Consider the following 24,846-nt stretch of genomic DNA (forward strand, 5'->3'; position numbering starts at 1 on the left):
ACCTTGGGAGAATAATGTTCATTCCTTGTCAACATTAGAGGTTCAGACACAACAAAAATAGGATGATTTGGAACGAGTTCTCTATGGTCCTTATGTCAACCATTGTTTGAAAAGTCAGCCAGTGGAGCAAAATCCCAGCAGTAGAAGGAAACAGCAATGTGGATTTCTGCCTTTTACTTGGAGAGGAAAGCAAAATTAGATGTATGATTTTAAAATGGAGGTGGAGAAGCAATTCTTAAATCTGGGAAGGGGATTCGTTTAAGCCAGTGGAATGTGTTGGGCCAGTTGAAAGAATCTGACCTCTTTTCAGTGGCTGTTTATGCTGCCGTGAAGAACAGGTATATGAAGCGTTAGTATGGGTTGGCACCTGGGGCTTCCCCTGCCAGCTGGAATACTTAAACAATTTTTGGTAATGAAAATTATGAGATTTACCCTGTGGAACCTTCTACATCAGTGCAGATCTTTGTCATAGACACCTTGAAACGTAGGCCCTGAAGGACAGAGATTGTTGTTGGAATTTTATATAAAACATACAGATTGGAAATAGACTTTACAACGTGGAGTATTTGTTGGAAGCAGATTTCATCCTTCAATGGCAAGAAAGGGTATTATGGCATTGAGAATCAGTGATAAACCAATTTAGAAAATATTTGTAATATATGTGCTTGTAAAGCCGTATTTAGCATCTATATACAATTCTGTACTTAAAACCATATATGCAGCATATGCTCATAAAATCCGGTGGTGGCTGTGCAGCCCTCAGTAGTGAATGAGTCCACCTGCAGTCAAGATAATCAGGACTAGGCCGGACACAGTCGTTCACGCCTGTAATCGCAGTACTTTGGGAGGCCAAGGTGAGCTGATCACTTGAGCCTAGGAGTTTGAGACCAGCCTCCTGGGCAACCTGGTGAAACCCTATCTCTACTAAAAATACAAAAATTAGCTGGGTATGGTGGTACGCTCCTGTGGTCCCAGCTATTCAGGAGACTGAGGCAGGAGAATTGCTTGAACTGGGAGATCAAGGCTGCAGTGAGCTGAGATTGGAAGGGCCTCCAACTCCTATTTGAGAGAGAAATGGCTAACGCTTATGCTACCAGATACCAGATGTGTCCAAGGAAGTACCCTCGGGCTTAATTCCAGCAGTCCTTGACAGAGTCCATGTGGCATGTGCTACATCCAGCATACCTAGCCTCTTCTGCCAGCCCTGCTTAGAAGGCCTTCAGACACATTGTTTCCTGACGTTGGCGTGGAGGGTCAGCCAGTGTACCAGTTTTCAGTGGATTGCTGTTCAGCTCCAAATTCATAGTTTCTAATTGCTCAGTGAAAATGGATCTGGCCCCTGGAGATATGTTTTCTCTGTGGCTGGCACCGAAGCATTGTCACTAGAGGGAATGGAAAGATGCTACAGGAGAAAAAGTATTTTGAATCTGGTTCTGGGGAAGCTTCTACAGCATCAGGATCCTGCCCCCCACCCAGCACTAGAGAGGAGGGAAGTGGAGACCGTGTAGGGGAGCAGAATGTGTGAGCTCAGGACTTTGCGACTGGGAGGCAGAGCCCATAGCAAGGTTGTCATCTTTTATAATTCTTCTCTCTGTGTGCTTTACCTTCCCCAGGGTCAGATCTACTTGACAAGGCACTCAGGCATAGAAGTGTCTATCAAACCCTAGAGGCAGTATACAGTTAAGAGCATGGGCTTTAGAGACAGACTGGGATTTGTTTCCAAGCTGTGCCATTTACTGTCTGTGTGCTGTTTTACTGGACACTTAACTAATCTAAGTCTGTGTTCTCAACTGTTAAATCAGAACAGTAATCATATACAGCTCACATGGTTATCTGGATTACTTTTTTTTTTTTTTTTGAGACAGTATCTCGTTCTGTCACCCAGGCTGAAGTGTAGTGGTATGATCTCGCCACCTGTGCCTCCTGGGTTCAAGCTATTCTCCTGACTCAGCCTCAGGAGTAGCAGGGATTACAGGTGCACACCACCATACCCAGCTAATTTTTGTATTTTGAATAGAGATGAGGTTTTGCCATGTTGGCCAGGCTGGTCTCGAACTCCTGACCTCAGGTGATCCACCTGGTTCAGCCTCCCAAAGTGTTGGGATTACAGGCGTGAGCCACCACACCTGGCCAGGATTACTTGAGATGATAAGTGAGTGCATTTAGTGCAGTGCCTGGCATGTAGGAATGATTATGTTCTGGCTGTGGTTGAAGCCCTCGGCTTTCAGTAGATAATAAGATTAGATAATTTGAGCCTTTTCTACTCTAAAACCCACACAATAACATGGGTGCCTCAAGCCTTCTGGCTTTTTCTCCCTTTTTCCTGCTTTCTGTTCTCCCGTTCTTTCCCACCTTTTGCTTTCACTTTTCTCAGTTCTTTCTCCCTGTGTCTAGACTTTTGCTGTTATGAATTAGCAACGGTCTAGTGAAACAGTGTCAATATATTGTCTTAGTCCCTTGCAGAAATGTGTGTACTTTAGTTCTGCATATTTTATCATCTTCTGATGGCTCGCTAGTATTCCTGTCTCCAGGATCAAGTATTCTCTTCCAGCTTTGTTCTTTCAGGAATAAAATAGGGAAGTGTTATTGAGGCCACAACCCAAAAGACATATGAGTCACAGCTTAGGAATAGACATAGAGGTCTTAGTGTAAGCAGTTTCTTGTTCTTGCAAGGAAACATCTGTAACTTTTGAGGGCTTCCCTTTGCCAGCTGCATCAGGAGTATAAAGAATTAAGTTTTATTCGAGTACACCAGGAGACAGAGGCAGCCTGCCAGCACCTGCAAGCCCAGGGAAAGTGGCTCTGTGGACGAGTGCTGCCTGTGACGGGACTGGGGTTCTTACCAGCGAGGGATCAGGGCTAGACTGCAGGCTTTATGAGGGTAGACACCCCATGGTCTTACTCACATTCATATCCCTGGTGCCTAGCCAGGCCCTGGCCCCAGGAGGTACAAAATATGTATTTCAAGAGAATAAAAATGTGAACATTTGGATGGAAGTTAGCCAGTCCTAGGAGCACGAAGTCTGTTTCATCCCCTGTTGACAAGAACTCCAGCTCTTCTCATGGAAAAGAACAAATCAAGTGGCTTGCATCTTAGAGCTGTGTCCTTGTGGTGAAAGGATTAGGCCATGGCTCTGCACTTTTTCTTGATTCCATCACTTGCCCTGTGGGCTTGGGCATGTTTTAACCTCTGTCAACCCAGTTTTGTCACCTGTAAAGCAAGAATGACACTAACAGTACTTGGATCATAGGGCTGTAGAAATGAGATGAAGCATGTCAGGAAGTGCATAGTATAGTGTTTGGCATGTATTAAGTTCCCAAGAAAGGTTTGCTTGGAGCTTCCTTTCCCTAAGACAAGGAGGGTGTCGTTCAAACTTAGAGATTTTTAGCACTAGGAAATTAAGAGATCGTTTTCTGGTCCAGTCTCTCCCATCCTGAATTTCATCTGTTAAACAGGCATGATAATACTCACCTCACAGGATTGTGGAAAGAAATAAGCTAGAAATATGCATGCGGCATAGTTTCTTCTAGAGCGTAGTAAATATTCAAATGGTAGCTGTTATCTTATTAGCATAACATACTAATTTATGATAGCACTGAAGTTAACCTTTTAACAGAAAACAGTAGCACCAGTCTGGCCCGGCTCTATGCTGTTGTTAGAATGCAAGTGCAACCCTCTTGGCCTTGTTTTGCTGCAAGTGGAGTGGTTAAAAAAAGGGGACATGGATTATAGGCAGACCCTCTGCTTCTCCCCTTGCCACCCAGCCTTGCAGTCTTGGGCAAACTGGTTATTCATCTCTATGAGCTTCCATTTTTTTGTCTGTTACATGGCAGGTTCACTGTGAAGCTCTCATGAGAGAAGAGTATAAATACCGATACCATGTTGGAGTAGTAACCCTCATTTTTCTGATTATATCTTAATTTAGTATTTCACTGTCCTGCATAGGGTCAGATATTACCCTGTTTAGCTCTCTTATTTCTGCTCCACCCAAACCAAGTTGGTTGTATTCAATTTTTAACTTAACAGAGGGCAAGAACCTGGTTTCATTCATGAACAGTACTTACAACTATAGAGCAGACATTGTTCTAAGGTTTGATAATGAAAGAGTAAACATGTTGTGTGCTTGCCCTTATGGATCTGATACTCTAAAGAGAAAAAAGAAGGTAATACACCATTAAATTAATATATGGCACAGTGATATGTTCTATGAAAAATAAAAAAGGTAGAGAAACAGAATGATGAAAGTTGCCCCCCCCCTTCTTTTGCTCTTTTTCTCATATGCTACCTCCCCTGCCTGCATCCCAAATTCCGATGAAGTCCTTGCAAATAGAAGAGCCCGTGTAATTCTTTGTGGAAATGAATTCTGAACTCTGAATCATGGGAAGATTGAATTTTGCCTGATTATAATGACTATTTAGAATAGCCTGATTATAATGACTAATATAGCTGGGTATGGTGATGTATTCCATTAGTCATAGCTACTTAAAAAGATGAGACAAGAGGATCACTTGAAACCGGGACAATTGCTTGTATTGTAATTTGCCATCATCATGTTTGTGAATGCACTCCACTGCACTCTAGCCTGGGCAACATAGCAAGACCTGTCTCTTACCGTCTCTTCGATTTGATTCGATTGATAGGAGAGATTAGATGAGTTAGAGAGAGAGAAAGAGAGAGAGAGAGAGAGAGACTAGATAGAATCATTGTAGTTCCAGGAAAGGGCGGTTGGCTTCCTACTTTCCATGGAAACTCAAACAGTTTTCAGAAATCTTGTCCAGGCTCTTAAATGCATGTCTTAGTCTTAGCTTCTTCAAACTTTGTAATTGGCTTTTGTGGACTTGGCCTTTAGGTATCTTCTCTAAATCATTTCAGTTTGTAGTTCAATTAAAAGTTGATTTTTAGCTGCTTCCTGAACCCTGCTTAATCATGGACATAGGTCTTTTATGGTAAAAATAGATTTGAAATGTATTTTTTAATACAAATAAATTATTATTCCAATAGAGCCTAGTTATATGAAATAAGTTTGGGTTTTCAGGAATTGAGAAGTGTCTGGCCCCATTCTTAATGCTACCTAGAGTTTTGCTGTGGTTCTCAGCCAAGCTGCTGCTCTTTGGAATTACCTGGAGAGCCATTCAAATCCCAGTGACCACCAGGTACGGTGGCTCATGTCTGTAATCGCAGCACATTGGGAGGTCAAGGCAGGAGGATCACTTGAAGCCAGGAGTTTGAGGCTGCACTGAGCTATGATAGTATCATTATACTCCAGCTTGGGCAACAGCAATATCCTGTCTAAAAAAAAAAAAAAAAGTCCTGGTGCCCAGGTCCAGCCCCAGATCAGTTAGATCAGAATCTGACATTGTGATAGAAGCTCCCCAGATGATTACAGTATGCAACAAAGGTTGACAACTACTGTTCCAAAGACTTCTATTATATCTACATGGAAAGAATGAGGCTGCCAGGAATGCTTCTTTAAAGAGTGTTTTCAAATATAGTGTGCCTGAAGATCATGGGTGGAGCTAGTCAAAAGCAGTACCACCCCCAGGGATTTGTCTGCAATAAAGCTAAATAGGGTCTTAGGATCACGATTATTCTTGGTGATTTGATACAGGTAGCGGGGGAACCAAACTTAGGTAGCGCCTTTAAGCATGTACCTCCCCAGCTAATTCTTGGGCATTCCAGGATTGAACGCTGCTCTGAAGGTTTGGACCAGAAGATCTTTTAGACCAGAGATTTCCAATTCTCAAAGTCCTGGTTATCTATTTCTACCATTTCCTTTGTCAGACCTGCTGAGGCAGACTGAACATTGGGGCGGCCAGACTTGCCCCCAACAGCCACCATAAATTTCTGCACCCACAGCTTGAGCTGTGTGCACATCAACTGTTGAGAGAGTTTACTCTCAAACCTGTTTATACCATATACCTGTGTTGTAATTATGTAGTATTATTAACACATAAACTGATGAAATACAAATGTAAAAAGTAAGAGCACTCACTTCTAGATAAACTTAGTTGGTAGCTTTGGAAAGATTTGATAGAGGTGAGTCCTTTTAAAATATTGCTGTTAAATTTGGGGTAGTCAAGACACCAGTAAAATAATGAGAAATTCACAAAAATGTGGAGTCTGAAGTTACCCTGCTCTGCAAGTATTTTTACACTTACCTGACATTTTAAAGAGATTTCAGAGGCAGCATTATAGTTTTACGGTAAAATGTTTGTAGTATATAGGTATCACTTTTTGTTTTGCCTTCATTAAAGGATTCTTTCTATTAACTCATCACCTATTTCTCCCTCTTCTGAATAAAAAAACTATGAGCAATGATGTCTGCTATGGGTAGGTAAGACTGCCGTGATTAACCATTAACATACTCACCTGAGCATTTAATTTTCTACTTATTATTTAAACAATACACAATTTAATGAACTTGTATTTTTCTTATAAAAGACCAAATGTCTCCCATTTAAATCAAGGACTGAAAGGAGAGTATTAGTCAAGTACTTCATTACTAATCTAGCTATTAAGCTATACTTCATTAAAAGATTTGCTTTTGAAATTATCTTGTTCTTGCTGGCTGCCGCAGGCTGTTTTAAATACTGCTGTTGTCCACTTCTGCAGCTGGAATCCAGTTGTTATTTTTATATTAATAATACAGGGATTAGCCTCTCACCATAATACATCTCAAAGCTCTAAATCAGCAGTTCACAAACTCCGGCCCACATACCTATCACCTATTTTTGTATAGCCCATGAGTGAAGTGTGGTGTTACGTTTTTAAACAATTGAGAAAAGAATCAAAAGAAGGGTATATTGGACATAAAAATTTTATGTAATTCACATTTCAATGTCCATAAAGTTTCAGTGGGACACATCTAAGGCCATTTGTTTACTACTGTCTGTGGCTCCTTTTGAACCTCAGTGGTTTAAAAAAAAAAAAAAAAAGTCATTATCCCCTCACCCAGGTGCATGCTGTGCCCAAGTCCTAGGCCTTTTCTCTGTCTCTTCAGGCATACTTACTCCTTCCTGTCCACCATCCTTGATGGAGAGTTTGTTTGGAACTTGCCTTTGAAAGTAAATGTGTTGAATGTAACTGGTTCAGTTTTTCAGGATTCTTTCTTCACCGGCTTCATTGGAACCAATCCCCTCCTAGTTCTTACTAGAACTATGAATATTAGTAAAACAAAATCTCAGTTGTTACAAAAACATATTGATTCTTTATAACTGTTTGATTTTTACAAATACACATTTAATTTAGATTTCTCAAGAATACATTTGATGGTACCAGAAGTACACTTACCTTTTGGAAGCTTGATGTACAAGCACTTCGGCTAGATCATGTTACCTGCATTTCTAAAAAATCTTGAAAACTGCAGATTAAAAATAATAGGACTTATGATAAAAGTAAGGGCCAAACCACTGCAAATGAAATCTACACTTTTTTGGACAACAGCAGTTATAAAAATAACAATCCAAATAAAAATTGTAGCAGAGTGAAAACATTTAAAACCTAAAAAGCAAATACTAAATATATAACTTTACCTTTAAAAAGGTCAAATTAGCATGCTGGAGGTGGGAATGGTTTGAGGCTACTTTTAGTTTATAGAAAGAAGGGTAAGATGCACCTGACCTTTCCTGATGGAAGAGAACTCCATGGGAGCATGTCCAGGGCAGAGCCATGGCCACACATACCAAGCTGGAAACTAGTCTTGGTGTGTAGCACTGTACCCTCTGCAGATTACTGCATGTAGCTGAGTAAATGTGTATTGTATTAAGCTGCTATTATTGATTCTACAAAATATTAATGAACTGGAAAAAAAATGGTATCTGAACCAAAGTGACTTACATGGCTCTGTTTACGTCGTTCCCCACTTACCTTCGTGTATGAGCTAATTGACATTAGAGAAACACACACTTTAGCAGAACCGATTGTACTTCTTTCTTCATTCTCTGAGTCTGTCTCTCCAAATACTGATATGCATTAAACGGCAACAGCAGCAAAACCTGCCTCACAATAACCAGCAAAAAATCAAGCAGATAACAAATAAGCATTAAAAATTTCAGGTCAGCATTTGTATTAAGACAGCATGTATATACCACAGTATATATTAAATCCAAAGAGAATGAAGAATAAGTGTGACTAGAATGTCATTAGTCACTTAATCCTCCTTGTGCCATCAAAAGCCCCTCTTTTCCTTGCTATTGGCTCCTGACTTGAGAAGCCCTCAGCTGCTGATTGAGTAGAACTGGGTGTTCAATCACAGACCTAGGGCAGAGGGCAACATCATTTTTAATGCCACCAAAATTCGAAGTAGTAAGGTAAGCCTCAAACATCAGGTTCTAGACATATGTCTACAGTTTTTATAAAGGTACACATATAAGGTTGGATATTTATAAATACATATGGAATGTAATAAGGCATGACAATTAAAAAAGGAAAAGTTTTGACAATATGACACTAGGAAAACATAAAGCCACTGAAGATAATGAATACTCAGCGTTCTTGGGAGGAGGAAGAAAAACAGAAGATTAGGCTTAATAAAATGCTTATTGAAAGGAAGATCAATTTAGCAGGGTTTTTTTGTTTGTTTTTACTTGGGGCATATAAAATAAGGTCATATTGGTTCTAATAGATGGTGGAAATATGGAACAGCTAAGAAGCTGTGCTAATCAACAGCAGAATCTCAGAAGATGAGATAAGATATAAGAAGCACCTTCTTGTCAGCCAGAATCACATCACAGTAAGCACTGAGAACTTTCTGATCCAGTGACAAATTCTCAAAAAGTTGTCAGGGTAAAAATTTTGATGCAAAGTAAAATAATGTGTTATTTTAAGATGTGCAAAATTAGCTTGCTGTTGGACTATGGAAAAATCACCTAAGAATCAGGATATGAGAAGCTGTCAGGGGCAAAATACGAAATATTTGAACAAACCATTGATGGGAAAAGCAAAAGACAGGAATGACCTCAGAAAAGTTAGAAGAAATGCCATTTAAACAAGGGACTACACAGATAACAGGTAAAATTCCTGTAATCAGAATATGCAAATGGATTGGTGTATTAAATTAAGAATTGCATTCAAATGTGAATATTAGATTATACCATAAAAAATTTCTTAAAGAGTTTCTTTTTTCACTTAAAGACAAGTAAATTGGGCTGCTTCAGCGATCTGTTATTAGGGACTCTAGCTATTTCTGTCTTTCAACTCTATCATCTTCGTAATGACATCCGTCCTCAGAGGCACTCTTGGTCCAAGATGGCTGCTAAGGCTTTAGTCATTAAGGCCTCAATTCACTCAAGAGGCAAAAGCAAGAAGATAAGGATAAAAGAGTATACATTTCTCTGCTGAGGCAGCCCCCTCTAAAGAGCTTTCTTTGAAGCTGTGTCTAGCCTTTACCTACTCCTAGTTACTAGGGAGATGAGGAAATTTCAGCTGGGACTACTGCCCCAAATAAAAGTGAGATTCTGTTCATAAGGAAAAAGGGATATTTTTGCATTAGTTGAAGGGGTAGAGAGGGTAGTGCTATATGCTAAGGAAATGTGTATATATGGGGCATCTCAATAAGCAAAAGTTGGAGTGATGATTGAAATAGAAAATAACAAAATATTAACACACTAAGAATACACAAGATACAACTTGGCCAGATAAAAGATAGTAGGATACATTTTCTTTACCAAACCAGCATAAAAACTAGACGTCATAGAGTGTTGGTTAAGAACTGTGCTCCATTCCTGGTTCTGTCGGCTAACTTAAATAGAGGACCTTAGGCAAGCTTCTGGACCCAAGTTTGTCTGTCTATAAAGTGGAAACAGCAGTCTGTTCTACCTAAGATGGTTGTAAGGATTAGTTGGAATGAGGCATGTAAAGTCTTCCTACAGAGCTGAGCACACAAGGAGGCACCATGCCCAGTAACGTGGCTAAGCCATTTCTGCTAGAAGTTCCTGCAGCTGGTAACAAAACAGCTCGCCAGCCCTCGCCACTTGCTGCCTCATGTTGGAGAGAAGGGGAAGAATTGTTGTTATCCTAATGACTTGGTTCTGAATAGCGCAAAAGAGTTGTTTGGTGAAAGGAAACTTCTAAGAAGAGACAGGAATATTGAGAGAAAGCTGCCCATTCATAGCCACAGATGATTGAGTATTCAAATGTGTACTCAAGAGCTCCAAAGTTCAGGGATGGGAGTTTGCCTCTGAACAGAAGACTACAAATGGAGACCTCCAATGGAAAGTGACTTATCAGGTGTTATTTAAAAATCAGTATACTTTCCACACGTAATTCTTCGATGACAGCGATTCCAATAATGAGAAGTTAGGAGACTCCAAAATCTTCAGCTAAAATTCATGGGGATCAGAGCCTTGGATTTTAGAAGGATACACAAAAGATGAGTATAAGGGAGGCACAGAACTGACATGGAAGGTGCCTAAAGCTCAGAAGTTGCCACTTCTCTCCAGAAAGTCAAGGACAATGAAAAAGGGTTCTTTCTTTCCACTTTGAGTGTTTGAAAGTTTTTCTTAGAATAAACTATGGTGACTCTTTTCCTGTAAATTTTGCCATGAAACATTTCTAATAAAAGAATTGTATAATGAGCCCCCATGTACCTCTCACCTAGCGTCACCAATGATCAACTCACAACCCGTCATGTTTCTTCTTCATCTACCTCCACCCCCAGAATATTGTGAAGCAAATTTAAGACCTCTTACTCTTTCATAATTAGAGTATTTCAGTATAGTGCGTATCTCTAAAATATGAAGATCTTTAAAAAAAAAAAAAAAAAAACCACTGCTATTATTATACCTAAAAATACTTAACAATAAATTTTTAATATTAAAATATACAGGGTTCTGATTTCTTAGACTGTCTCAATTTTTCATTTTATTTAAAGAAAGATGCAAATAAGATCCATATGTTATGACTGTGTATGTTCTTTAAGTCTCTAATGGGAGCTTATTTGTTAAACCAGGTTATTTATCCTGTAAATTGTTGTCCACAGTCTAAATCTTAGTAATTGCATACCTGTGGCCTTTCTTCTCCAGTGTATTTTCTGAAGTTGGTAGATAAGATACAGCAGTCTGGTCAAATTCAGGGGCTTGTTTGTTTTTTAAGATGGAGTCTCACTCTGTTACCCAAGCTGGAGTGCAGTGGTGCAGTCTCGGCTTACTGCAGCCTCCACCTCCTGGTTCAAGCAATTCTCCTGCCTCAGTCTCCTGAGAATCTGGAATTACAGGTGCACACCACTGTGCCTGGCTAATTTTTGTATTTTCAGTAGAGACAGAGTTTCACCATGTTGGCCAGGCTGGTCTCAAACTCCTGACCTCAAGTGATCTGCCCACCTGAGCCAGCAGAACAACGTGCCGGGATTACAGGTATGAGCCACCATGTGCAGCCCAGGTTTGATTTTTGCAGGGCTACTTCATAGGGGTTTTTGGGGTATTGGCATCAGGAGGCATATAACTTCCAGTTGTCTTGACTTTTTCTTCATGTTAGCGGTGGTTAGGAGTAATTGCCTAGACCCATTAGTTCATTAGTACTTGCTGGTGATATTCTAATCAAGTGTCCTTATGAATTCACTTAATTTAAATATATTTGTTTTCCAGTCCACTGCATTCTACGTTGACTAGTAATGCTATATTGACTAGTAAATATAGCCTATAAAGACTAAGTCTGGGGATCTTTGAAAAGTCATCTCAGGAAACAGACCAGACAACATCTGCACTAAGCTAGCACCCTCTGTCTTTTCCAGATTTGCTCCTTTTTTAAAGGAAGGCTCTTTCTCACTTTAATTTTTCTAAGTGAAGTTTAGTCTCAGCCTCTGTGCTACTCCATATGCTTTCCCAGCTGAACTATCAGACCAACCAGCTACATAGGTTCCCTGGTGATTAATTTTTCCATGGAGCCCCTGAGGCCTGTAGTCATGCACATATGGTATCTAATGGCTTGGTGGATAACTGAGTTAATGGTGTGTGAAGGTGACCTGAATAAATTTGGAATCAAAACTAATATAGGTTATGGCAAGCTGGTCTCATAAAATTTGGAGTACTTGTATTTTTGCCCAAGTAAGTGTTAGGTAACTCCTTTGGAGAGAAGCTATGTGGTCCTGAGTTCAGAAATTCTGCTAAGGACACAGGAAACCAAATGCCTCCTCTTGTGAACCTTTTAATGAACATGTTCACCTTCCCTCTCTCACATTCTGCTGGAATTCAGAAAATATTCTCCTTTTACAATTATTCTTTCCAAACTGAGAACGCAGATAACTAGGACAGGCAGGATGTCGGTGTGGTTTCATCAGTTTTTCCCAATTTTTCCTGCAGTTTTTTGCAAGCCTTTCCTTCCATGCTTCAGACTGCCACTGTCTTCAGATTGTTTTTTATTGTTTGCAGCCATGTCAGTGAAAAAATACTGAGTTTGACCTCTTAATTTATGGATACTAATTTACTGATAAAAACTGGAGAGTAGTAGAATAATGGTATGTGCAGTATACAAATATTACACTGTAAAGAAACACATTCATACATTTTTCTTGCGTCCCCGTGGATCGTCTTGTGCATCCTACTTTCAGGTTCACTTTTTAGATCAGGCACTGTTTGAGGTGCCAGCAAAACAGTGCTACCCTCCAACCAAACCAAACACCAAAAGCAAAATCCAACGTCAGTTACTTTAAGTCAGAAAATATAGAAAGGAATTATTTTTATTTCAATATGTTTCCTTTGTTTTCAAAAATTAAATTGTATTCAAATCACATGGCAGGACATCATAACCCTTTTAAATGCAGGACTTCTCAAAAAGATTTTAACCTTGTCCTATGTCTACTATTATTTTCATGAAGGAGTCTGTCTTAACAAACACAGATTTAAGTCACACGATACATTCTGTCTGAAAACACATCCCCTAACCCACCTGCCTCCAAATCTAAATGAAATATAATGGTCACTGATTTTTGCTAAAAATAGTTGCTGCAGAGTTCCTTTAAAATAGCAAGTTATTTGGGCCCAGATCTCTACTGAAGTGGGCCATTTTCTACCCCTCTATATGGTTTTTTTTTTTTTTTTACTGGATAAGTGTCACTTCTTTAGCATCTTTTATGCCGACTTTCAGACTTTTGCCTCTCTTTTCCTGTTTCAGACCCTAAAGGTCTTCATTTCTTGGACTCCTGTTTCTTTTACCATGTGTCAATAGAGCAACTTCAGATACTGTTGATCTAGACTAATAACCACAGGCTAATGATCTAGATTATCTGATCAGGTCCTTTCCCCACTGAAGCTTGACATCAAGTAGGAGGAGGGGACATTGAACTCTCCAGCAATGTTTAACCAGGTGGGAGACAGCAATATGTAGAGGATTCGGGCTTCATTAGCTGGGGATAGGGATTGAGTGCTGAGAGAGTTGAGGAGGTAGGTAGTGCTGTTAGTGATCTGCTTGAAGAAAGCACCCAAAAGAGACTACCGCTTGTTCTTCAAAGGGGGTCTTACCTCGGGTGGTGAATGGCAGGATGGCATTTCTAAGCAGGAGAGAGTCTCTTGAACAGACTGGAACCTACAGTTAGTGAGCTTTGGCTGAATCTGTTTGGGTTGCTGTGATACAGTACGATAGACTGGGTGACTTATAAATAACAGAAATTTATTTCTTACAGTTCTAGAGGCTGAAAGTCTGAGATCAGGATGCCAGTATGGTTGGGTTCTGGTGAGGGGCCTCTTCCCAGTTACAGGCAGCCAGTGTCTCTTATCCTCACCTGGTGGAAAGAGTGAGCTAGATCTCTGTTCTCTTCTTAAAAGGGCACTCTTCCTATCCATGAGAACTTCACTCTTGTGACCTCATTACCTCCCACAGGCCCTACCTCCTAGTACTATCACAGCAGGGATAAGGATTTCAACGGTGGGGATATGAATTTTGGGGGACACAAATAGTCAGTGACAACTCTCGACATGGGATGGAGAAGAAAGGCTTGGCTAGAATAGAACCACAAGGTTGAGAACTCATGAGGAGAATTCTGTGTAGTTGGAGTCACTTAACCACATTACTTCATGTCATCCTTTGGACTGCTCCAGGAGGGAGGGTGGTTATTACCTGAAGAGTCTGGGTACAGGTGGGTGAAACCACTTCCCGAGGGCACATAGCCAGCAAAGGGAGATGTCAAAGTTCAAAATCCTGATTTCCTGGCTCTGGGTCCTTCCCCATTTTTCTTGTACCTTTCTTGTAACTTCCTGTAGGGTGTGTCACATTGTCATTGGTAACAGGGCAGAGCTTCAGCACTCACAAGCTGCCTGAGAAATGGGAGGGCAGGGGAAGGTCATAGAAAGTGAGAGATTTTCCAAAACCATTGACAAGTATGAGACCTCAGCTTTGCTTTGTTGGTGTATTTTAATTGTTTCTGTTTTCAAACTGCTGCTTGCAAATTAGACACTTTAGCTGCTTTTCCTTTCAAATATTTATTTGCAGCATTTTAGATTCAAAGGTACTCTAATTAGTCTGATCACTTTTATTTTACTATCTTCTTGTTTTCAAGAAATCAAGAATGAGGTGAAGAAATTTCAACAGGCATGTGATTTATTTTGAGGAGAGGGTTGGAGAGGGTATTTTTAACTTTTGTCTTAAAAATGAGCTCTTCATTTAAAGCCTGGTGGTCAGCTGTCCTTTAAAGGGATCTTACACTGCCATACCTGAATCAGAATCTCAGTCTATGTACCTCACAAACAAAGAGAGGTGCCTGGAATTTAGAAGTTTGTTCTTAGCTTGGTGGGAGCAGAGGAAGAAGCCCAAGAGAGTCTTATGTTTTAAATGGCCTAGTTTGTCACATGTCTGGTCCCAGCCTACAACAACAGCGTGTTGACACTGGTATTCTGAGGGGAGAGATTATGTTCATTATTACCAATGGACGCATCTGTCATCATGAAGCGTGGGTATTAATGCATATGGCACGGGGCTGAGTGCCTCAGCAAGGAAATTTAGCAAGCACAGCCCTACAAGTAGAGCTTAAAACTAGAACTGCACCTTAGTGATGTGGCATGGTGGAAACCAACCTGTGACATCCCACCCAGAAGGGGGCACCCCTGGGTCAGTGAGCCCTGCACTGAGGACAGAAAGCCCTTTGGTGAGAGATGCCATCCCACATCTCAGGAAGGCATTGCATTTTCTGAGGTCCGTGGTGTGCACTGTGTCAGCCATAACTAAGTGCTGAGTAGAGTTCTTTCAGATGCATGAGCCTTGGGGAGAGTCAATGTGTGAGAGAAAGAGAATGTGCCCTTCACATAATAATTTTAAAATCTCATTTGTTTCTGTGAACATCCACATGAGATAATAGGGCAAGTTTAATATTCCCTCATTTTACAGATAAGAAAACTGAAGCTTGGAAACTTACTGAAGTCCCATAAGAAGTTAGTCAGAGAACTGGAATAAAAACCCAGATTACTTCATTCTTGACCCCAAACTGCCTGCTACATTTTGCACAAATGTGTATAGGGCCCTAGAAAAGGCCGGATTACCTCAGATCAGTGTGGGAGGGCTGGCCTGCCTGTGTAAAGGCTATTTACAGACAGAGACCAATTCTCCCGTCTCTGCTCTGAGTAATTAATGCCACCCCTTCTGTGAGACTGCTGGTAAGAGCCACCAAGCATAAGGATCTTCAAAAAGTCTTGTCTTTTTGAAGCACTGCTGTTTACCCTGCATATAATTATTATAACGTTGAGAGCTTCCTGGCACATGAAATTAGGTCTTACTTGGAGTCTGTCATCCCCCTGTGCAGACCATGAAGTTAAGAGCTGGGATGGCACCAGAAGGGGCATTGCGACCTGCCTGAGTCTGTTTGGCTGTCCCAGTGTCTCCAGATAGGTGCCTTATATTATTTATTGGGGCTTCCAAGAGAGGAACATCTCCAAACACTGCTATAGAATCATATGATAAATTATCTTACAGTAAATTAAGCACTGAGTGAAACTGTTTCAACCCTTGACTCTGTGCCACCATGCTTCTCCACAACATGGTGACCTGGTCTCCTGCTTTATGTAATTCAAAATCAAACTAATGGAGCTGGCCTGATTGGCCCCCCCTGCCGCCCCCGCCTGCTGCTTTGGAAGGATCCAGGAAGAAGCACATGCACATTGAGTGGAGTTATAAACTCCTTCCTTATCTGTGGTGCATTGAATTCAGGCTGCCCTTTTTATTCCTAACTGAGAGACTGGCAGGAACGTAAGGCCCTTGGGATGAAAGATGAAGGTGTGCACCATCCCATAGAAGCGGGCCCTGCCTCACGCTCCATTTTCCCTTTCTGGTTTCCCAGTGAAACTGGGCCTTCTCCACTCATCCCACCTTTCACATTTCTGCATAATTACTATATGTGAGGCGTGCCCATTGGGGCTGCCAAATGTGATTTTGCAGACAGGTCTTTTTCCCTTGGTTATAAGGTAATTACAAGTAGAAAATTGGGAAATTACAAGAAAGCAAGTACTTTTCATCCTGGCCTGCAGAAATTGTGTTCTGCCAGTCACTGTGTGTGTGCTTACATTTTGCTTCATATGAAAAAAAGCTTTTTGAAATTAAAAAGTTCTTGATCAACTGAATAAAGATCGATTAACATCTGCTAATAGCATCTTTTAAATTGAATATACAAAGAGTATTGTTGGCGGGGCGCTGTGGCTCACGCCTGTAATGCCAGCACTTTGGGAGGCCGAGGTGGGCAGATCATGAGGTCAAGAGATCAAGACCATCCTGGCCAACATGTGAAACCTCGTCTCTACTAAAAATATAAAAATTAGCTGGGTGTGGTGGTGCACACCTGTAGTACCAGCTGTTCGCTGAGGCAGGAGAACGGCTTGAGCCGGGAGGCAGAGGTCACAGTGAGCCGAGATCGCGCCACTGCACTCCAGCCCGGCAACACAGCAAGACTCCCTCTTAAAAAAAAACGTTTATTGATCAACTGAATAAAGATCGATTAACATCTGCTAATACTATCCTTTAACATGAATATACAAAGAGTATTGTTTTGATGGAATCCCTCACAGATTTACAACACTTAACACTGGAAAACACAAAATGTAATATTATTTCTTACTAAGTGAAACCAATATGTAGATAGAATTCTTCCCCCTTCTTGTTACAAAGAAATACACTAAAGTGATTTAAAAGTATTAATTCGTATGGTATTATTTTTAATTTATTATTTACTGATGTGATTGGGTGGTACTTGGCTTCTCTGGTTAGTTAGGTTCCTGGCCTTTGGGGGCCTCAGTTTAATTGTCAGGAGAAGCCCCATCACACCCACTGCCAGTGTGACCATGCAGTGTTCCAAAACCCTGATGACTCTCACAGGATGGCCCTGAAATAATAGAAGGCAGTTCTCCCTTTCCTTTAAACAGTATCCGGCCAAAGCTCATCCAGATATCTCCTCCTCCCTTTCAGGAAGGAATATTCAGTCCATGATTTCCTGACCCTTTAGGGATTCTATAAAACATGGAATTTCAGTTTGCCAAGGCAAAACCTTCCACTGTGACAGCTCTCTTTGTCACTAAACAGTCTGTTTTCTGTGGTTACTGCCCAGGTAGGTGGAAAATAGAAAGCTCCTGGAGGAGTCTGCTGGTACATCTGGCCTGTGGTGGTGTGATTTCAACCTTCCAGCCTGTTTTCTGCATGGTAGTGTAGCTGGTAGGCTTTCTTGCTTTAGGACTGTGTCAATCAGAGTAGATGAAGGAACATCATTATCCCTAAGTGACTGCATTTGTATTGAGGAAAAGAGAAACCAGCTCTGCAATTTGAAGGCCTCCTGCCTTTCTTAAAGCAGAAAGGAGGTCGTGTCAAAGGGTTTCTTGTTTTCACAAACAGGCTGATGGTTCCCAAGGGTCCTTTAAGGGCCATTTGTTAAGTAGCAGAAAGCTCTGTGCTAAGGCAGAGAAAATCCAGAAAAACAGAAGTACTGGAAAATAGGGACCCACACTGACTAACCAGTTCAGACTGAGAGATGTAGAGTAGGCGTAAGCATTGGTTCCACATGGGCAGTGGTGTGAAGGTGCTAGCCAGCTCAGGACTCTCATGTCTAGCTTGTCCCATTTTATGGCTTTGGAGCAGTATTAGCACCTTATTTTTAAAAGCAAAGGTACATATTAAACATCTTTTACATGCATTTTATTCCCACTGCTGGCCCAGCACTGCACATGTAATAGATGTCTAAAAGAACCATGAAGTGGTATTACTTCCTATTTATAGATGAGACATTGGCCATCAAGTTGCAAATACAGGACCAATTGCTGTTTCTGTACCACCCATTTAGCCTCAGAAATCTCCCTATGTCTGTCTTTGGACCAGAAACCACAATTCTCGCCTACTTGGACAGTAGAGAATAATGAATAAAGTGCTTGAGGCTATTCTTCCCTCCCACTTGTTCCCCGAGGTAGGCAAGTTCTAGAGCCACTCAGTATCATACTTGAGACCCATTGCCCAAGATAAATTGTAATTTATATCAGATGAGCTCAAGCCAAGACTAAGTGTGGGGGCCAGTACATGAAAGAAAGCAGATTCCCTTCTTTTTAGTGTCTGAGGGCCTATAGGTAGACCACAGACTGGGCTGGAAACAAGAAAACAAGGTTCCCCTTATCGTGCCATTGCAATCATTGAGCACCCTCTTTTCTCCTAGAGAGGCATGGGTTTGAGAAGGAAGAGGAAGTGTTGAACAGGCTTTGAGATTCTTAGATTTCAAGGGTCTTTCAGAGCCCCACACGGCAAGGACCACCCCCATATGTGTATTTTCCTTGACCTTGTGTGGTTACTTGAGATAAAGGAACCAAGGACTGCACAGACTTTAAATGGCTCTGAAATGTAAATTAGTTTTGCTACACTGCTGAAATTCACAGAGATTTTCATTTTATAACTTACTTCCAATCTTGGAATAAAAGAATTTTTCATCTTTTTTGAATTTTAGAGTTCAGGAGCAGATGAGGTAGTTTATTTTCGTCTCTCTCTCCTTTCGTTTTCTTTTTTATTTACCTTGCAATTCCTAAGTGAACATGGTACCTAGGAGCTATATAAAAAGGAGGATGAATCAACCATAAAATATATCTTTTCAGGGTTGCAACTCTTTTTATTTTGTTTTTGATTAGAATATACACTTAGGTAATCGTGGACTTTAAGTTCATTTGCTGGGAGCAGGTAGAAAGTGAAGGAATGCACCGTGCCTGAGATCCATGTTTCCCACAAGTCCATAGGTGCTTTGTGGTTTGTGTGCCTGCCCTCTTTGTGTTTCTCACTCAGGTAGTATGTATTTACTGAGTGCTCACCCTGTGCCAGGCCTGTGCCGAGCCTAGTGTTCTGCCCTGGAGAAGTTCATACTTCCAGCCATCTGGGAACATCTAGTGACAGTGGAACCCAAGCAGGAAGATGGTCAAGGCACAGAGGATACAGCAGTGACCTTCATCTGGGTGGATCCAGGACTGACTGGTTGTAAAAGAAGAGGAGGCAGGAGTCCATCTAGAAGAAAAGGAGGGAGGAAGGAAGGGTCTTTGGGGCATTGGCAGTGGCAGGCCAGGTGTGAGAGAGCAGGAGAGGTTTGGGACTGACGGATAAGTTGAGTGTAGGTAGAGACCTTAAGCAAGCAGCAGAGGGAATAGTTGGGGTTAAAGCTGGAGATCTTGGCAGAAGCCCTGAGTGTGAAGGGCCTTGTGTGCAGCACTGGGAAGCCCTTTATATAGGGGAACAAAACTTGGGTTTTAGAAACTGGTGACGATGAGGAGGATGGGTTGAAGGGGTGAGAGCCTACAGACAATGTCTTAGCCCACAGCCTCCAGAAAGCAGGGCCTGAGACAAAGACCAAAGTACCAATATTTTGCTGCAGAGGGAGTTGCAAACCCAGGGCAGCAAGGATGAAGGAAAAGGGAAGTGCAGGGTAACAGATGGTGTGACTGACCATGCTGGGGGGCCACACAGACACAGCAGCACATTGGGCTGCCTGGACTTTCCCCAAAGCCGTACAAAGAGGAGCTCCGCCTTGGAATAGTCTGGAAGAGAGAAAGGAGGTGGGTTTTATTTGCCCTGCTCCTTCCTGTGTCCTGTTTGCCATCAACCTCGGTTCTAAAGCCCCTCTAGTTCTGCGATGCTATTTAGAAAGGAGGGCCCCACCACCCCATCCCATGATATAGCTTATTCCCCATCTGGCAGCAGAGGGTAGCCTGACTTGTGTGAGCACTGACTGAAAAAGAGAAGAGCAGGGGGAATCTGAAAGCACTCCTAAGGAGCGTGCCACTGTTCAGACAAGGAGCCCAGCCCAGACATTATGACAGTACTTCATGCAGGAGGGGGCAGGCAGAGCAAACGGAGGCGACCTGTAGTGGAGGGAGGTTTACAGCATCTTCATTCTGTGCAGTTGACAGCCCCAGCCTCAGCCTGTCTAGGAGTTATGTTACAGTAACAGTAAAGGACTCCCCTGGCTGGTTCTGGTCCAGGCATATTCTATGGCCTTGTGTTTCTTAAATAAAAAATATGGTTCGTTATTGTATGTTTGTAAAACCATGTAACAGGCCAATTTCCGTATTTGTGGGGAAAGGGGGGAAGGTGCTACAGGCTGAGTAGCTTTTATCTAAAATGCTTGCGACCAGAAGTGTTTTTGATTTTGGATTTTTTAAGATTTGGGGTTATTTGGAAATACTTAACTGGTTGAACATCCCTGTTGCTGAAAATCTGAAATTCAAAATGCTCCAGTGCTCAGCAGTTTGGATTTTGGAGCATTTCGGATTCTTGGGTTAGGGATGTTCAACATATACTTTAAAAATGATTAAAGTTCCACCGTGGCCAAAATCAAGCATCCAATCACAAGTGTACTTGCCAGGGCTCCTACTGCTGTAAATGATAGAAGCCTGACTTATTAGTTTAGGCCATAGCAGGGATTGGCTGACGGTTGGAACCCTGGGAAGGGCAAGGATGGCACCTGGGCTTAGGCATGACATGAGCTGTGGGCCGAGACCTTACCACTCCTGCCTGTTAGGCCTTCTCTGTAGGACTTAAATTTTTCTCTGGCCTACGTGGGGTGGGGCACACACTTGCCTCCGCAGCCTGGTTTTGTCATTCTGGAGAGGGATTGACAGCACTTCCCAGGGAGGAGTACTACTGCCTAAGACTCACAGATGTTCACCACTGGAGGAGCCAACTTCAGGCTGAACTGCAGAATTTTTTAAATGACAGGTCATAAGGTGCTGCATGAATGAGGGAAAATGAAGTCCAGGAGGAATATGTGTTTCTGCAGTGAGGAGCAGAGGTTTACTGGGGAGGATACTGCTATTCGCCAAAGAACATTCTTGTACCCTAATTTACCAGCTAAAAAGGAAGTTGGAGATCAAAGAGATATCTGCACCCCATGTTTATTGCAACACTATTTACAATAGCCAAGGTACAGAATCAGCCTGAGTGTCCATCCGCGGATGAATGGATAAAGAAAATGTGTACGTACACAATGGAATAAAATTCAGCCATTTAAAAACAATGCAGTCTGTAATTTGCAGCAACATGGATGGAGCTGGGGATCATTATGTTAAGTGAAATAAGCTAGACGCAGAAAGACATCGAATGTTCTCACTCGTAAGTGGGAGCTAAAAAAGTGGTCCTATTCATAGAGGTAGAAAGTAGAATGATAGATACCAGAGGCTGGGAAAGAGGGTAGGTGGGAATGAAGAGTAGTGAGTTAATGGGTACAAACATACAGGTAGATAGAAGGAGGAAGTTTTAGTGTTCAATAGCAGACCAAGGTGACTATAGTTACCAATACTGTATTGTGTATTTCAGATTAACTAGGAGAAAGAACTTGAAATGTTTCCAGCACAAAGAAATGATAAATGTTTGAGGTGATGGATACCCTAAATACCCTGATTTGATCATTACCTGTAGTATGCATGTACTGAAATACCACTTATACCCCACAAACTGTACAATTATGTATCCATTTAAAAATGTTTTAAGATAAGTTGGGGAAAGCTTCTGATCCTCTGGTTCTGCATTCTACCACTCCCCCTGCTGTGGACTTACAGGAGTGTTGCTTAGATTGAATTGTTTTCCTAAAGCTTTCTCTTCAAGGTCTAAATATCTTACGACTGGTTCTGCACATGTACCTGCCTCCAGCTACGACCATAAACAGCTGAGGAGTCACTGACAACACTGCTCATTGACTCCAGCATGTGCTCTCCTTTTCCCTTGCATCTCCTCCCCGCAAAATGAGCTTAGGTAGATTTAAATTTTAATCCGTTAGATCAGTTGTTCTTAATGGGAATTTAAATTGAACTAGAGAATAAACCATTAGGGGGGCCGCTGGTTGCTCAGCTGGAAACTTTGGGCGACAGAGGTGGTTGCATACTGAGATGTGATACTCAGTGTAAGTAAGCCCCTTTTGACTGCTTCTCCAGAGATCTCTTGGTGATAAAGTTTTTGGAGCCAATAATTTTCTTTGACCTTAGTCTGTTAAGTTGGAGAAAGAAAGCTTTCTGAGAAGTGACCTTGATCCAGTTGTTAAATCAGTGGGACACCAAGGTCTATGGCATCACTTTCACTCTGGGGCTGGATGCCTGGTTGACCAAAGTAAGGGAAGGGAAGTGTATGCTGGAAAATGTCTCTTACTTCTAACCTCCTCCCCACTTTGAGCCTTTCCATTAGTTGGGGAAAGGCAGACAAGGATACCCTTAATTTTTTTTTTTATTATACTTTAAGTTCTGGGGTACATGTGCAGAACATGCAGGTTTGATACATAGGTATACCCGTGCCATAGTAGTTTGCTGCACCCATCTCCACGTCATCTACATTAGGTATTTCTCCTAATGCTTTCCCTCCCCTAGCCCCCTACCCCCTCCTAGCCCTGCCCTAGCCTAGCCCCTCACCCCTCGACAGGCCCTGGTGTGTGATGTTCCCCTCCCTGTGTCCATGTGTTATCGTTGTTCAACACCCACTTATGAGTGAGAACACGCAGTGTTTGGTTTTCTGTTATTGGGACACCCTTAATTTTAAAAATCCTGAATACCCTGTATCTTAAACACAAAAGGTAAGAGTGTCCCTGAAAACTGAAGGGAATCCTTTGAGCACCTTGATGGCAAGAGTGGAATCTTGCACCCTGGAGAGGAGGATACCAACTTGATACTATGGAGGCAGAATATACAGGACTGTGACTAATTCAATGTGTTTGTGTGTGGAGCCTGAGAGGGACAGAACCACAGGTGCAAATCTGGTGTAGGTACTGGCTGGGAGTTTGGTATGAGAGGCTTTGGGGGCACCTTTACCTGGAATAGGTAGCGTGGTTCACCTCCACCAGGATTCCACTAAGAGAACTCCTACAAGTGGTAACAAGAGACCTGAGGTGGAAGTACCTAATTGTCACAACAGTGTCAAAGGCTAAAGTTATGCTTGAAACATTTTTTTTCCTCTAATTACCTGTTGGGATTTTTGCATTTGTGAAATTAGTAAATCCTTTCTGAAAGTAATCTCTAGTTTTGGATTTTACCATGCCTAAAAGTAAGTTCGTATACTTCATTAATTTTTACGTATACTTCTTTACATTTGCCCCAACTTGTCCCTTGTTATGCTTCAAGAAGACCCAGACTTTTCTGGAATTTAATGGCAATACATATGTAATCTAGTACCTTGTTACTTTCCCAGGCATTTAGTCTGGGAACCCTAATCTTGAGTCTGTCTGCAGTGGATATTTTTCACCAGGACAGGAACCCGATAGACCAGTTACTGATCTGCCCTGTAGCTCGCCACGGACATAGCCTAGGGGCCTTTAGCCCACCTTTACTAGCTGGCAACTGGCTTTTTAGGCGAAATGCCTCCTTTGCTTAAAGGAGAGATGCTTGTTCCCACCTACATCCCACAACTCCTGCTTCAAGGCCTGCAGAATGTCCTGAGAGGCCTCCTTTTAGATTAGTGAAATCTACCCAGAGTAAGCCAAATAAAAATATGAGGTGGGGTCTGGGAAGAGCTGTGTTTATTATAAGGATCCAGAGGGACATGAGGAACTTAGGGTAGGGCATGGCTGTGAGTGGGATCTGAAACAGAGCAGCTCCAGGCCCTAGTTTTTTCCTCCTGTGTCTCCCTGCTTTCTTTTCTCACTCTCTTCTCTCTCCTCTTTCTACTTATTCTCTTTCTACTCCCCTTTTTTTCTTTCTGTCTGTGTGTGTATCGTGCTTGCAGTGGCTGGGTTGGTTGTAGTCACGCTCTTGGATCCCACTTATTGCCGACTGTCTGTGTGTCTTCCCCTCTCCTTTAGCCCTTACTTGGTTCTTTTCCCATCCCACCCGCCAAAACTGGTAACCAGCTTCCTCAGAACTTGTTATCTGGCCCGCAATTGCCCAGACTCCAACACCCAAATGACCTTTTTTGCTCTAAAGCGAGTGGCCATCTGGCAGTAACCTTCCTATATACAGGATTCTGAGTTCCCAGGAGAGCATCTGGTTGGCTCCCCTTGCCTTCCTGAGGCTGCTACATCATTCCTGGGCTGCTGGCCAGCCTAGCACTGGGTCCCCTCAGGTCAGACACACCCTGGGCCTGTTAGCAGCCAACAGTTGGGAGCAAAGTAACAAAGCCCCCTGCCTACTTAACAGGAGCTGTGGGTGGGGGCAGGAGTTACCAGATGCATCTAGCACAAGAACTCTTCAAACTAACATATGCCAGATAGGTATAAGCTTCTGGACTAATTTAAAGGTACACATTTCTAAGATAATAAATTCAGCATCTTGCAGCCATACTAGATACAGCATGGAATTAAACTTTCAGTTCCACTGTTCATTTTATTTATATATTAAGATGGGAAGGGTAGTCTTGCCCATGGCAGTCACCCTGGTGCGTGCAATGAAGAATGTGAACTGTGCTGTTTTTCCAGTCCCGAAGACTTTTGATATATCACTCGAAAT

General features: G+C 42.0%; 1 protein-coding gene and 1 long non-coding RNA gene across 9 annotated transcripts in view; both read left to right on the forward strand.

The window, feature by feature from the left end:
* Positions 1-24,846, forward strand: part of MGAT5 (alpha-1,6-mannosylglycoprotein 6-beta-N-acetylglucosaminyltransferase) — a 325,249-nt gene that overhangs the window by 247,830 nt on the left and 52,573 nt on the right. The gene's annotated exons all lie outside the window — the stretch shown is intronic.
* On the forward strand, positions 2,016-10,770 carry LOC116531800. The gene is made up of 2 exons (XR_004260590.1): positions 2,016-8,373; positions 8,428-10,770. It is a non-coding gene; the product is annotated as an uncharacterized LOC116531800 (long non-coding RNA).

This window comes from Sapajus apella, unplaced genomic scaffold (assembly GCF_009761245.1).
Source record: "Sapajus apella isolate SASKATOON/1434 unplaced genomic scaffold, GSC_monkey_1.0 scaffold72, whole genome shotgun sequence".
Classification (NCBI taxonomy): Eukaryota; Metazoa; Chordata; class Mammalia; order Primates; family Cebidae; genus Sapajus; species Sapajus apella.